Raw genomic sequence first — 16,838 nt, forward strand, 5'->3', positions numbered from 1 at the left:
CAAAGGCTTGAACAACTTTGCCAAGGATTTGTCAGTTTACTCTTTGAATTTGTGTTTCACTCCCGAATTTGAACAAGAAGCTCCTTCCCACACGTTCATAGTATCCCTTCCTGTACTTACTTCCTTAATTAAACATCATAGAATTTTATATCTGGAAAGTTTCTTAGAAAGAGTGTAATCATCTCATTTCATGTAAGAAGCACCAGGAATCTTAAAAGGTGAGATGAGTGGTCCAGGGTCACAGAACCAGTTAATGGCTTGGTTTCCTGATTTAGTCTCGATGAATCGCCATGATGCCTGTGCCGGGAGCACTATGTTCTTCTATGCCATTTCCTTCTCCAGTGCGTGAAAGCGAAAAGTGAAAGGGAAGTCGCTCAGTCGTGTCAAACTTAGCGACCCCATGGACTGCAGCCTACCAGGCTCCTCCATCCATAGGATTTTCCAGGCAAGAGTACTGGAGTGGGTTGCCGTTGCCTTCTCCGAATGCAATTGAATAGTCCCCCAAAACTGAAAGATACCATCCCAGCCATCAGTACATTCATATCTGTTTTGCGGAAATCAAATACACACAATATAGTGTGAAAAATTCTAAAACCTACTTGGCTCCTAATTCAAAGTCTAACTAAATATAGACAGGAGAGTAATAGGGCTGCAAGTTCAGGCAACACACCTACTGTGTGTTTATTAACCTTAAAGCCTTAGCAAAGGGAAAATGTTAATACATCATAAATTCATTTAGTTTTGCAGGTCCCAAATGTACAGTGCTGGTAAATACATCATTCCTATGGTACTGGTTAAGTGTTAGAAAGGCTTTTGAAATTTTGGCAAGTAAAAAAAAAAAAAAAATCAAGTGCTTGGCTTTCTGTGTCTCTCTCATTATGAATCCTCTGCAAATCTCTTCTGATAGAAAACTGTATCCTATTTTAGGAGTAGAATATATAAAGACTCATCTTTAGGAAACATCAGTTTCCTCTTCATCCTTTCATCTTTGGATCTATTAACAGGAAAGGCATAATGTGTTTCTAGAGAATTCCCGTGTATTAAGAAAGCTCTTGTTTGCATGTGACGAGCAGAAGCTTGTTTTACCTGTTTGTTTCATGAAGACTCCTTTTCATGATGGAATGACATAGGCATAGGGCTAAATTGGCTACTAAAATATCTGAATTGATAAATTATACAAGGAAGAAAATAAGTAGAAAATAGATTATTTAACTTTATGTAAATATTTAATGTTTTTTATTTGTAGCATATAACATAATTTTCTTTAAGACCACATTTATATTCAAGGCCAGTTGCTAGTTTTACAGATATGCTCCATTTAGTTTTTGCTTAAAGCCTTTGAGTGCCTTATTATGTGAACTGGTTTAAAGTAAGTAACATATTATAAAAACAGTGCTTTTAAAACTCTAGGATCAATTAAATTTGTATTATTTAATCAGTTATTTCATTTGAATTAAAAGTTCTATAGATTAGGAATTAAAATTTCCAATGCTTTTGCAAAATTCCTCCTTATTTTCAAATAAGAAGCAGCATTCTGTTACCTTTGTCAGGTGGCCAAATAAATCTTTTGACTCACAGAAATAGAAAGAAACTATCTTATCATTTTCTCCCTGCAAAAAAAAAGGGAAGAATTTTGAAGTTAAAAGTAATGTTTTGAAGCTGATTGAACCAAAACCTTTGAAGTGTAATTTTTAGAAACAGAGAGTTGTGGAGATCTTTACATAATAGGTTCTTCAAGTGGCCACAGATTTATTAAACTTATTTATGTAAACACTGAGGTTAATATCTATTGACTGGGAATACAATGATTATAAGAGAGTTTCATGGGTCTGAGGCCTTCCCAGGTGGTGCTAGGGATAAAGAACCCACCTGCCAGTGCAGGAGACCTGAGACCTTAGAGATCTGTGTTCTATCCCTGGGTCAGGAAGATCCCCTGGAGGAGGGCATAGCAACCCATTCCAGTATTCTTGACTGGAGAATCCCATGGACAGAGGAGCCTGGTGGGCTACAGTCCATAGAGTCACAAAGAGTCAGACACAACTGAGGTGACTTAGCATGCACACACACATGGATTTGAAGAGTAAAAGTTTTTTTTGTAATCAGGTCCAGAGATCAGAAGAGAGGAGCTTATTGCTAATGGTTATGCTGAAGTGGTACTTTTGGGGAGCAAAAAATGAATTTTATGCTCAAAGTAATTTAGGTGGAACTTTATCTTATTTTTGAAAGTTAATACTCAAAGTGAAAACAAGGTCAGAGAATAGGAAATAGTTTACGCAAATCCAAGAACCCATGTTTGATATGATTTTCACACAAAAAAATCATGAATGATAATATGCCTATTGGTTTGGCTATGGCCGTTGGTTTGGAAATATGATTTTTGAATATCCACATTTCAAAGTGAATCTTTCTTTCTGGGAGAGTGGAAAGTGAATTACATCAGGCAATTCAAGAAGCAGAAAAAGAACTTGTTAAGGTACTAGATATCAATACTTTCCACACTAGCCTCCCTGACATTCTTACCATGACAATGAATTTGTGGTTTTTAACCACTGCCCTCCATATAAGGATTAATATGTTCACCTATGCAAATATTAATATTAGAAGTAAATTAGTTTATTTTACTGACTGGACATTTGAAGATATGAGATACAAAATAGATACATTTTGATGAAGCATGAAATGAGGTAAGTTTAGATGACACATTGTGACCTGTAAGTATTCCCAGAAGAGAGAGGAGAAAGGGAAGATACTGATGTTGAATATCATACTGTTCTGCTGTGAGTTTGCAGAAAGGGATATTTGAATAAAGGTAAGTCCCCTTAAAAAAGCATGTTGATATTACTCACTAAAATTTAAGAACTCACTAAGGAAAAAATTATATATATATATATATATACACACATATATATACATATCTTAAAAATGTTTTAAACTATCTTTGTGCTATAAATTAATTCCACTCCTTTGGGGACAGTTTTAAGTTTTATTTCGATATTATTAGTATTATATAGTTTTAATATTTTGGGTATAATATTGGCATCGTGTAGATATTTGTGAGTAAAGGCTTGGCATTCAAATGTTTAACTGCTCTTTTTTTTTTTTCCCCAAGTAAACCTCAGACAAAACATTGTCAACAAAGAAATTAATCAGTCTAAGAAAGAAATGGAAAATTGGTTTTGAGTCAGATTTAAGATTATAACCCAGGAATAGCAGCTCAGAAATCTCTGAGAACTGTTTCCCCCTTTAGAAGTCAAGGTAGAGTTATATGAGTTTTGAGACTGAAGGCTGTACATTAAATGACGTATTACTGACGGTTTACACAAATCAGATCTAAGTATCATCACAGCCCCTTACAAGATCAAGAAAGAATGTTATCTTTAAGGAATTGCCTCGATGCTAGGAGAATGCTGCTCCTTATGGCTGAGCAGGTGTGTCTGCTGATGGGAAGGTTGGTTGATGCACGGCACAGATACACATGCAAACAGGGGGAGAGAGGAAGCCAAAGGGCAGAGAAATTTTTTTTATGTTTACATTTTTGTCTTGCCGTAAAATATGACTTCTTTTTCATAAAACTATATTTTATATTTCTAAAACCAACAGGGTTTAATGGTGGATCATTTTTCTTACATTAATTACACAGGGACTAGTTTCTTAGCTGGAGATCAAGTATACTCCCAGTGTCAGTTTAGAGATAAATACCTTTGAAATCCTGATAGAGAAGAGTTATAGAAATAACATGTGCCACCTTAAGTTTGTAAAATGGCCTCCGTGCATCATACAGCTTGTCTCAAATGGAGACCAAGAAAGCAAGGTCATTTTTAATCTCTATGTACATCTTGCTTTCCTGGCTCCACACTAATCATTCATTGTGTTTCGCATTTTGGAAGGGAGAAGATGAAGGATATAGAAGAATTCACTTTGAAAACATGTAGTCAATGTTGCATATCCAAAAGCTCCCAGGGGCTTAAACAATCAGAAAGCCCTACATCATTTGCATTTTAATGGATAAAATAAGAGTTGAAACATTTCTTTACACTTAAACTACCATGAAAAAGCCTGTGTAGCTAACAGGACGGAAGTGCTGGGGAGAGGGAGGAAGAAGTGGGGACTGTATAAAATTTAAGGAAAATTTCTTTCTTTTAGAGAATTGGAGCTGGGCTGATTAAGTCAAGGTGCCTGTCGCTGCTAGAGACACATTTTCCTAATGAAAAGTACTGTAACTTCAGACCTTTCACATTTTCCATGAATAGATGTCATTACTCATTATCACATTTATCATTCCTTGTAAAACAGTGAGGTGACAGCAGGGGAACGGACTAAAATAGCGTTGAAGAAAATTTGGTCCTGGCTTAGGTAATTTAAATGAAAGCTTTTTTGTTTTGCAAAAGCAAAAACAACCTCCATCCTTACTCCAGCATACCTTTGGGAAGGAAACTCACATGAAGTAGTAGGCCATTTTTATGAAAAGTGACCACAGTTTCTGTCCCTCCTCCTCTAATTCTGAATTAGAAATGATAAAGAGCTTGACTGGTAAAATTCTGAAACAGATAATGAGTTTTTTAAGTGATAATTACTGAATCCCCTTATTTTTAGAAACCCATTAACAGGTATCTCTTTAGTCATGGAAAAAAAATCTTCATAAATATTGAATTGTGCTATCACAGGTACAAGTTTCTTTCAAATTATGGAACAAGACTAATTTCACAGAAACTATTTTCTATTAATTGGTTTTAAGATTTAATCAAGTAAAGACATCATTTATTAATTCTAATTTGAAAAACCAGAAAGAAAAGGTACAACCTGATTATCTTTAGTCAAACATCTTCACATGTTCATTTGAGTTAGAAATTGAAAACAAAAGGTGCCCCCGTGCCTTGTGAGTTTCTCCAATTCAAAGAACAGGATTTATCAATGGGAGTCTGCGGCAGGCCTTAGAGTGATATCTTACTGCCTGAAGAGAGAATGGAGACAGCTTGGCTGGACTTGTAACAAGGATAGAATAGCCGTTTGTTGAATTCTTAATTAGCCTAGCTGACAGGAAGAAGGCAGTGAACTGTACATTACAGTCGAAGTTCAGCCACGCCACATTTCCAATGAGCAAATCCTGACTATGTTCTTCAGATACTAAGTGGTAGTGAAACCATTAAGAGGTCCCAAAGTATACAATTTTGAAAGCTGAAGATTAGTACCCCTTGTAGACAGGAAGGTCCCATAGCTATCTAGGTTCTATCGGCTGCTAAATGTTCTCTCAGTTGTTGACAAGGCCCCATTCAGAGCACATAGATATTTTTGAATGTAATGATTATATGTTATTAATACTTGCCACCAACTGATCAAGATAATGTACTGGACCTAAAACATTACAGATGATGAGGAGGAAGCACTTCAAAACACAAACAAACTATAGATCTGTAGATCTATAGATTAGACTCATTTTTACTCAAGGAATTGTCATGTATAAAATAGGCAAATAAGGGTTTTACAAATTATTGTAGAAAGTAGACTTGCCAATGTCTGCCACTGACAGATTTATTATTAGAAACAACCCTTGTTTGCAATGTAAGACATTTTTATAACAAGGAATCTGACTTCAGAAATGTGTCTTTTCTAACTTTCTCTGTAAGTTTTTGATGTCTGTGTTCTCTTTCCCATCTTCACTGCTAAGCTAATTTAACTATTGCTTACTAGTTTTCAAGAAAAATATGATAAATGAATTTTTCAGCTTATATTTTTAAATTATTCACAAGGATAAATGGAGACAGGAAATCAAAGTTATCAGCAAGTGTTCTTGTTAAAGATGGTGACTGTGTTCTGGAGCTTTCTAGTTTTGAATGATCATGAAGATTATTTGAATTGAAGACATTCAGGTTGGGGCAGAAGCCTTTCTTCCTATTTGTGTTACTTCATAATTAAATTACAGGACCTTGTGCCACATCTGTGGGTTGCCAGAAGGTGGACTGATCATGAAGATGACTTTTTTCTTCCTGGCTCCCTATCACAAGTCAGGTGATTATCAAAAAATGGCTGGACTATCACTAATGACAACTTCAGCTCTGGGAAACCTTGAAGAATAAAAGTTAAGGATTCCATAACACACAACATTTACTGTAAAGGCATTGTTTTTTGACACCCTCTTCTCCTCAAAATATAGAAGTGTTTGTCCAGGAACAAAGACTGTCTTACTCAATCTAAAGCCACATTTACATGTCCTTGGAAGAGAAACTTCATATTTGCATTCTTGAACAATAAAACTGAACAGAAAAAAAAAAGTACTAATCTTGTTTATGCACTAATTTCTTAGAGACTAAAGTTACAATAACCTCTCTGATAATTAAAATTATCAACCCCAAACAATTTTTGAAAGAGGTTTGAAAACTAGTAGGACTTGCTTGTGTTTGTATGGCTTATTATTTTTCCTCAAACACCTGGCACAGTTCCCGGCAGAGTGCAGGTACTTATTCATTCATTCATTTAATAAATATTTACTGAACATTTTCTATGCCCCTGGGTCTGTGTAAAGTTAGTGAAATACAGTATTGCATAAAAGCATTTCCCATGGACAGAGGAGCCTGGCAGGCTACAGGTCATGGGGTCATGAAGAGTTGGACAAGACTTAGCAACAACAACAACAACAATGAATAAAAGCATTTGTGCTTTATTCCTGCATGGAGCTTACCATCTAGTGGAAGAAACAGATGAATAAAATACTTACACCAATAAATTTGTGTAAAATTATAACTGTGTAAAATTATACCATGTTAAGTATATAGATGGAGTGGCTTAAAGTGCTATTAAAGTATGAAATAGAGACATTTAACCTAGTCAGAGGACGTCAGAAAGACTTATTCAAGGAAGCAGGCAAAATTGGGAGATGAGAGATCCTTAACCCTGGCTACGTTCTAATGAAATTGATGCAGATTGAAGGAAAAGCTTAAATATACAAAAAAGGAGAAAATAATTTAATTAAGATCAAATGTAAAAAGATAGGTGATTGAATATTTTAGAGTTTGAGGTGTAGGTGGGATATTCATACAGAAGAATTGGATAGGTAGGTCTGTTGCTTTGCAGAAAAGTTCTAACCATAGAATCCTTAGTAGGTGAGTTAGAGCTAAAGATTTTGGAATTAAAACCTCAAAAACAATGTATAGTACAGTACGTTGAATAATGCGCCTTCTCACCCCCAATTTGTCTGCTTCTTAATTCCTGGAACCTGGGACTATTAGTTTATAGGCAAAAAGGACTTTGTAGATGTGATTGAAGAACATTTAAGATTAAGATCCTTCTGGGTTATGTGGGCAGATCTAATGTTCTCTTCACTGCAATGAAATGCTCATTTTAAGGGAGACTCTGGAGGGGCCAAAGTCAGAGGAGGAGGCAGTGTGAAGTGAGCAGAGACTGAAGTGCTACTCTTTGTATATAGAGTGAGGGGCCACAAGAAACACAGGTGGCCCATAGAAACTGGAAAAGGAGAGGAAACTGATTCTCCTCTTGGAAAACCCAGAAGAAACCAGCCCTACTGACCACTTGACTTCAGCCAATGAAGCTCATTTTGAACTTTGAACCCCCTCAGAGTTGTAAAAGGATAAATTTATGTTGTTTCAAATCCATAGTCCTTTCTGACAGTGACGAAAGGAAACCAAAACATGTGGAGAGGATAAAAGAAGGCAGATATAAAACTCTAAGGAAGATTCACCTCTAGAAATAATAGTAGGAGAATGTTCTAATGCAGAAGATAATATTTTTTGTTATTTTAGTTACTAAGTTGTGTCTTGAGTCTTTTGCGACCCCACGGACTGTGGTCCACCAGGCTCCTCTATCCATGGGATTTTCCAGGCAAGAGTACTGGAGTGGGTTGCCATTTCTTTCTCCAGGGGATCTTCTCCACACAAGGATCAAACCTAGGTTTCCCGCACTGCAGATTCTTTACCACTGAGCCACCAGGGAGCTAATGAGAATCATAGTTCATGGAACCTTCACTGGATCGGGAAGGGGGTTGGATCAAGAGGAGATGATAGATTAGAGAAAATGCAGAGGCTGAATGATGAGCAGCCCTGTGGAGATGCAAGACCAATATTGAGGGTAGGGGATCATGACCTCTGGGTGGATATGGTTGTTAGGATCTGAGATACTATATTAAGACATTAGAATCCAGAGGTGGGTGGGGATTCAGCATAGAAATGTGAGGAGGACTGGAGCTGAGTTGGTCCATGTGTATACTTAGCTCCTTTAGTGAGACAGCAGTTCTTAGAGCTGAAGAGAAGACTTGTCTGTAAGTGCCTAACCTACTGAATTTGTGTCCTTACTGAGTTATTTTACAGAGAACAACAACAGGTAGGAATTTTCTTCTGGTTTTAAGCAAGGTATTCTTATTTTCCTTTAAGATGGAATCTTTCATCTTGCTTCTATGCGAATGGTTGGGTTCACATTTTTACTTTCCTTTAAAAATTAAAGTGGCTGACACGACACTGCATTTTTTTGGATCCATTTGTTCTCACCTCCAAGCTAGAGTCTACAAGGTGAGTATTTTATGTTTTAGCCGAATTTCTGTAGCCAGAGAGCTGAGAGGAATGGAAGTTTCATGCATGGCAGACAGCTCAGATAAAGTGGTATGCCATCCTTCTTAGAACTCAGGACTGTGCTCTCTCCTCTGCCCTCTGCCCTTTGCCTTAGTCCAGGATCACTTTACCCAGTGGGACACGCTGTCAAGTAGAAATTTCCCTGTGAAACCCTGGAGCCTTTACTTCTATCAGAGGTATCTCGTTGTTCATTTTTTCAGACTTCACCCATCTTTCCCCTGGAGACCTTCCCCTAGTGTTCAAGCAGAAGAAAAAGACAACAACTGAATTTTCTTTATACCATTCATACCATATTAGGGAACATTGACAAGCTCTTTCTGAGACTGATGGCATTGTTGAGAGCATGTTTTTGTTCACTTCTTCCTTCCTCTCCAGAAACATTTGTTTCTTTCTTTGGATTAGTTTATTAAAATGCATTATGTTTTCCATTGTTCTTGTTTAGTGACTGTTGGTGAACATTTCTGATTGGCTTTTATTAGCCATTTCCCCCCACTCATTTTGCTAAATTTTATGGGAAAGAAATTACATGATTCAATTGTAATCCACCATCTTAACTTGTATGCTTGTAAACAATATTTTATTGCTTACTTTTATTCATTATTTAGAAAGGAAGTCAATCTACCAAAATTATACTTCAGATGTAGGATTAATTACTTTTATGAAGCTAAATTTATTACAGACATAGCTAAAACTAACTTGTGTTTTTAATTTCCTTAAAGTGCCTCGATTGTACGTGATAAGAGCAATAAACATCAAACATAAATAAGTGCTTGCATCTGACAAGTAATTTATAAATATTTTACATGTACTGTGACCATATTTATTTATACACAGATAATACATAGTCAGATTATCTCTACAAATAAAAATGCTGACCATACAAAGTTGTAATTCATAGGTATTACATGTCTCTTCTCCCTTGGTTTATACGCTTCTGCATCCTTTCCCGTAATTATTTCCTTAACTCATGGCTGTCAGTTCTACTTTAAGACAAAAGCCAAGGAAATGCAGCTTTTGAGTTTGTGCCATAAAGATTTTCTTTGCCTTGGAGAAAATAATATTTCAAATACTCTAATAATATTTTCTCTGCCTTGGAGAAAATAATATTTCTAATAATATGAGGTTCTAAGTTAGAAGCAATGGTCTGGTTCTTGCTAAACTTCCCATAAGCATATGTAAAAATGAAAAACTAAGCAGAGAGGTTACAATCACAATAATACATAAAAGATAAATGCCCGAGAGAGTCGATTCGGATGCCAACACTGTATGCAACTCATATTTAATTCAACTCAGGGTTGTCATTTAATCCTCTTTTAGTTGCTATATCCTTGAAATGTGTGGATGTTTCAGTAAAAATTCAGTGAGACTCAAAAGAGGATATCTGATAAGGTCATAATGAGGCAAAACTATAGTGTTTGCATGTGCACACACACACACACACACATAAACACACATAGAGGAAACTGAAACCAAGTCACAGGTGACTGTGACCCTGGCAATGGCTTGTTGCCTCATAAGTGACTGTCATCCTGCCCTGCTTTCTCTCTCTAGCACAAAACTATTTCTATGGATTCTAATATCTCATCTGTTCTATAAAGGAATAACTAATACAACTGTCTTTCATTTCTTTTTGTTGTTATAAGCAAAAGAACAGCGAGGAAGCCTGATTTATTTCATTAAAATTATTCTAAATCACACTAACCAACATTAAACTGACAGTATGTGTAGGCCATAAAAAAGACCATAATTTTATTCTTGTCCTCTGATTGTTGGTATCTGGAATTATTAATAAAAAAGCTCAGGAAGCCCAATAACTTCTAGACATTATATTTGACCTATGAGAAATTCCTAATGAAATATCAATGAAGACTCAAAAAGTAATTCTACATGTATATTACCATGAGATGAATTTTTACTGTCTAGTCAAGAGGTGTAGAAATCATTTGGATTAAGGTTACTTGTAGAATTCCAAAGCAAGCTTCTTCTTCCTTCATTCTCTTGGGAGAGAGAGGCATTTTGTGTTTTAATACAATACTAATACTCTCTAAGCAATGCAATAATGAGATGTAATTTTAAAAGATTTGTGCCTTTTGGTATTCGAGCATTACTAACTCAGGTCAAAATATATTAGTTCCTGTACCAAAGGTCTTTGAGATCTGTAAGCACTGGCCCATAGGAAGCATGTTTTTATGCAACTCTTCTATACCATATGTGTGGCTGGAATACACTTCTAATATACATCATAAACTATTCATCATAACCTATGTCACTCAAAGCCAGTATTTCTGTGATCTGTCTGAAATCTTTCTCTATGCTTACATTACTCAAGTACTGTTTTGCAAGATAGAGAGCTGTGGTAAATTGTGGTTGTTTGGTTGCTAAGTCATGTCCAATTCTTAACCCCATGGACTGTAGCCAGTCAAGGTGCTCTCTCCATGGGATTTCCTAGGCAAGAATACTGGAGTCAGTTGCCATTTCTTTCTCCAGGGGATCTTCCTGACCCAGGGATTGAACTCTCATCTCCTGCATTGGCAAGCAGATTCTTTACCATTGAGCCACCAGGGAAGCCTGCTGTAGTAAATACTGGGTGCATGTATTGTCACTAGAGAATTGACTTGAGTTTTCAATATCCTCTGCCTTATAAGGACAAATCAATGTTGAATGTCCATCAACACTCTTTACTTTAGCTCACTACCATAAAGCTGTGGATATCTCATTATACAGTGACCCAACTTTTGTTCAGTCATTAAGTTATGTCCAATTGTTTGCTAACCCATAGACTGCAGCACACCATGCTCCTCTGTCATTCAATATCTCCTGGAGTTTGTTAAAATTCAAGTCCATTGAGTCAATGATGCTATCTAACCATCTCATCCTCTGCTGCCCCCTTCTCTGCCTTCAATTTTTCCCTAGCATCAGGGTCTTTTCCAATGAGTCAGCTCCTCCCATCAGGCGGCCAAAGTATTGGAGCTTCAGCTTTAGCATAAGTCCTTCCAATGAATATTCAGGGTTGATTTCTTTTAGGATTAACTTATTTGATGTCCTTGCAGTCCAAGGGATACTCAAGAATCTTCTCCAGCACCACAGTTTAAAAGCATCCGTTCTTTGGTGCTCAGCCTTATTTATGGTCCACGTGTCACATCCATACTCAACTACTGGAAAAACCATAGCTTTGACCAGATGGACCTTTGTTGGCAAAGTGAGTTCTCTACTTTTTAATACACTGTCTAGGTGTCATAACTTTCCTTCTAAGGAGCAGGTGTCTTTTATTTTCATGGCTGCAGTCACTGTCTGCAGTGATTTTGGAGCCCAAGAAAATAAAATGTCACTGCTTTCACTTTTTCCCCATCTATTTGCCATGAAGTGATGGGACTGGATGCCATGATCTTAGTGTTCTGAATGTTGAGTTTTAAGTCAACTTTTCCACTCTCCTCACTTTCACTTTTCACTTTCATGCATTGGAGAAGGAAATGGCAACCCACTCCAGTGTTCTTGCCTGGAGGATCCCAGAGACAGGAAGCCTGGTGGGCTGCCATCTATGGGGTCGCGCAGAGTCGGACACGACTGAAGCGACTTAGCAGCAGTAGCAGCTTTCACCCTCATCAAGAGACTTTAGTTCCTCTTTACTTTCTGCCATTAGAGTGGTATCATTTGCATATCTGAGGTTGTTGATATTTCTCCCAGCAATCTTGATTTCATCTTTTGCTTCATCCAGCCCAGCATTCCAAACATGCATACAGGTTTCTTAGGAGACAGATAAGGTGGTCTGATATTGCCATCTCTTTAAGAATTTTCCATAGTTTGTTGTGATCCACAAAGTCAAAGGCTTTATCTTAGTCTATGAAGGAGAAATAGATGATTTTGGGGGGGGGAATTTCTTTGCTTTTTCTATGATACAGTGGATGCTGGCAATATGATCTCTTGTTCTTCTGCCTTTTCTAAATTCAAAACTTGTACATCTGGAAGTTCTCAGTTCACGTACTTTTTAAGGTTAGCTTGAAGGATTCTGAACATTACCTTGTTAGCATGTGAAATGAGTGAAATTGTAACGTAGTTTAAACATTCTTTGGCATTGCCTTTCTTTGTGATTGGAATGGCAACTGACCTTTTCCAGTCCTGTGGCCACTGCTACATTTTCCAAATTTGCTGGCATATTGAGTGCAGCACTTTCACAGCATCATCTTTTAGGATTTGAAATAGCTTAACTGGAATTCCTTCACCTCCACTGGCTTTGTTCATAGTGATACTTCCCAAGGCCCACTTGATTTTACACTCCAGGATGTCTGGCTCTTGGTGAGTGACCACATCATTGTGGTCATCTAGGTCATTAAAACCTTTTTTGTATAGTTTTTCTGTGTATTCCTGCCACCTCTTCTTAATCTCTTCTGCTTCTGTTATGTCCTTGCCACTTCTGCCCTTTATTGAGCCCATCTTTGCATGAAATGTTCCCTTGTTATCTCCAGTTTTCTTGAAGAGATCTCAACTCTTTCCCATTCTATTGTTTCCCTCTATGTGTTTGCATTGAAAACCACTTTAGTTCCCCCAATTCATCACTTTGACCATATTCTTTTAAAATATTATTATTAAGGTATAACTGGCATAAATTGTAAATGTATAGCCGGATAGAACTTTGCCTGTGTACATGTTCAAGGAACCACAAGTCTGATCAAGGTGTGTAACATTGACAGTAGCCCAGAAAAGTTACATTATTTTGTAATTCCTCTGAACTTTGGAGAACAATGGGTAAAAATATCCTGTTCCTAACTTGTAGATAATTGTGAAACCAAATGAAATGAGTTAAATCATCATTTAGAAATACAAACTACAACCAAAAGAGCAAGCTTTACAGTAGCAGTAGTAATAGTTATAAAAGATTTCCCTAATCCAGTGGTCATTCTTTCACATTGTCTTTCTCATTATATATAAACTTGCAAAGCCTTGTGGCTTAACTCAACCGATTGAATCTCTCAAAGCTAGACTTTCAAAAATAACAAATTTGAAAATTATGTATAAACAGTCAAAGTTCTCACCACAGGCATAGTTCATTAATAATTCTTCTAAAGTGTAAGCAGCTTAAAAAATTTAATTATTGCCTCTATTCTCATGGAAACTTGCATATACATTTATATATACATATAAAATGTTATCACTAAAGTGAAAAATGATTAGCATCTATTGATGACAAGCCAAGCAGAATACTTACATGGTTAATGATATTGACATATTCAAAGTAAAACAAAACAAAGACAAATTAGTTCTTATTTTCTTTAGGGGCTATTCGTATAGTACAATGATATTATTTTAGCTTCTGCTTTTTTAACAAGGGTTAATTGGTGGCATCATCTACTCAACAGACACAAATTTGAGTAAACTCCAGGAGTTGGTGATGGACAAGGAGCCCTGGCGTGCTGCAGTCCGTGGGGTCGCAAAGAGTCAGACACAACTGAGCGACTGAAAGGAACTGAATTGTCATCATTATCACATTAAAAAAAAAGATTTTCTAAAGAGAATCTGAGTAACCAGAACAAATTAGCAGATTTGAAACACTGGAAAACTGTATACAAATTTTTTTGATGGCTGATAAATTTAGCTGGACTATTAACATACATTTTCTTCCTACATGTATCCAGTCTTTCATTGTTGTTGTTCAGTTGCTCAGTCATGTCCGACTCTGCAACCCCATGGACTGCAGCATGCCAGGCTTCCCTAAATACAGTCTTTCCTATATACAGTCAATCCCCGAACAACACAGGAATTAGCGGCACCAACCCCTCATCCCCCAACTCTCCACACAGTTGAAAATCTGCCCATAACTTTTGACTCCCTTAAAACTTAACCACAGAGGGCAGTCCTAAGATGGCAGAGGAATAGGACGGGGAGACCACTTTCTCCCCCCACAAATTCACCAAAAGAGCATTCAAACACTGAGCAAATACCACAAAACAACTTCTGAACGCTGACAGAGGACACCAGGCACCCAGAAAGGCATCCTGTTGTCTTCGAAAGGAGGTAGGGCAAAATATAAAAAAAAAAAGAGAGAGAGAGAGACAAAAGAGTTAGGGACGGAGACCCATCCTGGGGAGGGAGTCGTAAAAGAGAAGTTTCCAAACACCAGGAAACCCTCTCACCGGCAGTTCTGTGGGGAGTTTTGGAAGCTCAGAGGGCAACATAAGCGGGAGGAAAAAATAAATAAATAAAACCCACAGACTACGCACCTAACTGCAACTCCCAGTGGAGAAGTAGCCCAGATACTCGCATCCGCCACCAGCCAGCGGGGGCTGAACAGGGAGCCGCGGGCTGCATTGCTTAGGGTAAGGACCGGGCCTGAAAGCCCTGAGGGCAATCTGAGGAAGCTAACATGAGATAGCAACCCAAACTGTGGGATAGCCAGAGAGAGGAAAATAAAAGAGGAAAGAGAGAGAGCTTTCCCGCGAAAAGCTCTAACTTCAGGCACTGCCGGTCAGCTCACAGAACAAAGGACTGAGCGAATACCGAGGAGAGCTAGCCTGAAGTGGACCAGCCCATCCCCTGCCAGAGGCAGGGAGACAGGCGGGCGACAGACAGAGCCGGAAGGCGAGAGGCAACCTCGGCCCCAGAGAGGGCATCCTCTACCAAACTGCGAACAGGCTCCCAGTTGCTAACCAAGTCTTCCTGGGATCCTGGACAGTTGACATGAGCCAGGAGGATCACAGCCAGAGACCAGCTCCCCAGAGGAGACACACGGCACACCTGAGAAGGTGCGCCCACTGCACACACAGCAAACTGAGCAGCTGGGATGGCGGAGGTGATAAGACGGCACTGCACCTGGGCAGAGTGTGCTCACCAAGCACCTGGTCACCTGAACTTCTCATACCCGGGAAGGGCACAAAACGCAGGCCCAACAGAGTCTGTGCCTTTGTGGAGTACCCAAGAACCTGAACCTGAGCGGCTTAGACCTGGGAAGTACAAGCAACCCAGGGTCTGCTTTAGACAGTTCCCCTGAAGAGCCACCTGGAACCTGAGCAATGTAGACTGGGAAAGCACACATGCCATGAGCAGGGGCAAACCCAGTGTGGCCCAGACACCATGAGCACTCCCCACATACACCAGTGATATTTGTTTGCAGTGTTTCTCCCTTCCTACAGCACAACTGAATAAGTGAGCCTAAATAAATGACCTCCTTTGCCCCCTTGTGTCAGAGCAGAAGTTAGATGCTGAAGAGACTTGCAAACAGAAGAAGCCAAAATAAACAAAGAAGAGGGAACCGCTTTGGAAGTGACAGGTGCAAGAGATAAAAACCCTGTAGTTAGCACTGGCTACATTGGAAGGGACCTGTAGAGCTTGAGAAGAAGTATAAGCTGGAACAAGGAACTGTCTAAAACGGAATTGACCCCACACTGCCCTTAACATCTCCAGAGAAACTCCTAGATATATTTTACTATTATCATTTTTTAATTTTTTTAAAATTTTAAGTTCTTTATTACTTCTTTAAATTTCATTTTTAAAACCTACTATTACCTTGCAAAAATAAAGACCCTATATTTAAAGCAAATTTCACATATATTTTTTATAACTTTTTTTGTTTTGTTTTTATAATATTGTATTTTTGAGAGTCTAACCTCTACTCTAGACTTTTAATCTTTGCTTTTTGGTATTTGTTATAAATTCTGTACTTTTAAGAATCCAATCTTCAGTACCCATTTTTACTTGGGAGTGTGATTACTGGCTTGATTGCTCTCTCCCCTTTTGACTCTCCTTTTTTTCCCCTAGGTCACCTCTATCTCCCCCTCCCCCTGCTCTACTTAACTCTGTGAATCTCTTTGGGTGCTCTGGGCTGTGGAGAATACTTAGGGAACTAATCACAGGCGAGATTGGTCTCTCTTCTTTTGACTCCCCCTCTTCTTCTCCTGGTTACCTCTATCTCCTTCCTCCCTCTTCTCTGCTCTATGGAACTTCATGAACCTCTCTGAGTATTCCAGAATGTGGAGAGCAAATGGGGAACTATTACTGGCTAGGTTGCTCTCTCTCCTTTTGATTCCCCCTCTTCTCCTCCTGGTCACCTCTATCTCCCTCCTCCCACTTCTCTTCTCCATGTAACTCTGTGAACCTCTCTGGGTGTCCCCCACTGTGGAGAATCTTTTCACCATTAACCTAGATGTTTTATCATCAGTGCTGTATGGATGGAGAAGTCTTGAAGCTACTGTAAGAATAAAACTGAAAGCCAGAGGCACAAGGCTTAAATCCAAAACTTGAGAACATCAGAAAACTCCTGACTTCAGGGAA

General features: G+C 38.2%; 1 long non-coding RNA gene across 1 annotated transcript in view; it reads left to right on the top strand.

The window, feature by feature from the left end:
- Positions 1-16,838, top strand: part of LOC138987558 (uncharacterized) — a 206,321-nt gene that overhangs the window by 171,047 nt on the left and 18,436 nt on the right. The window lies entirely within an intron of this gene.

Source organism: Bos mutus, chromosome 1 (genome assembly GCF_027580195.1).
Source record: "Bos mutus isolate GX-2022 chromosome 1, NWIPB_WYAK_1.1, whole genome shotgun sequence".
NCBI classification, from domain to species: domain Eukaryota; kingdom Metazoa; phylum Chordata; class Mammalia; order Artiodactyla; family Bovidae; genus Bos; species Bos mutus.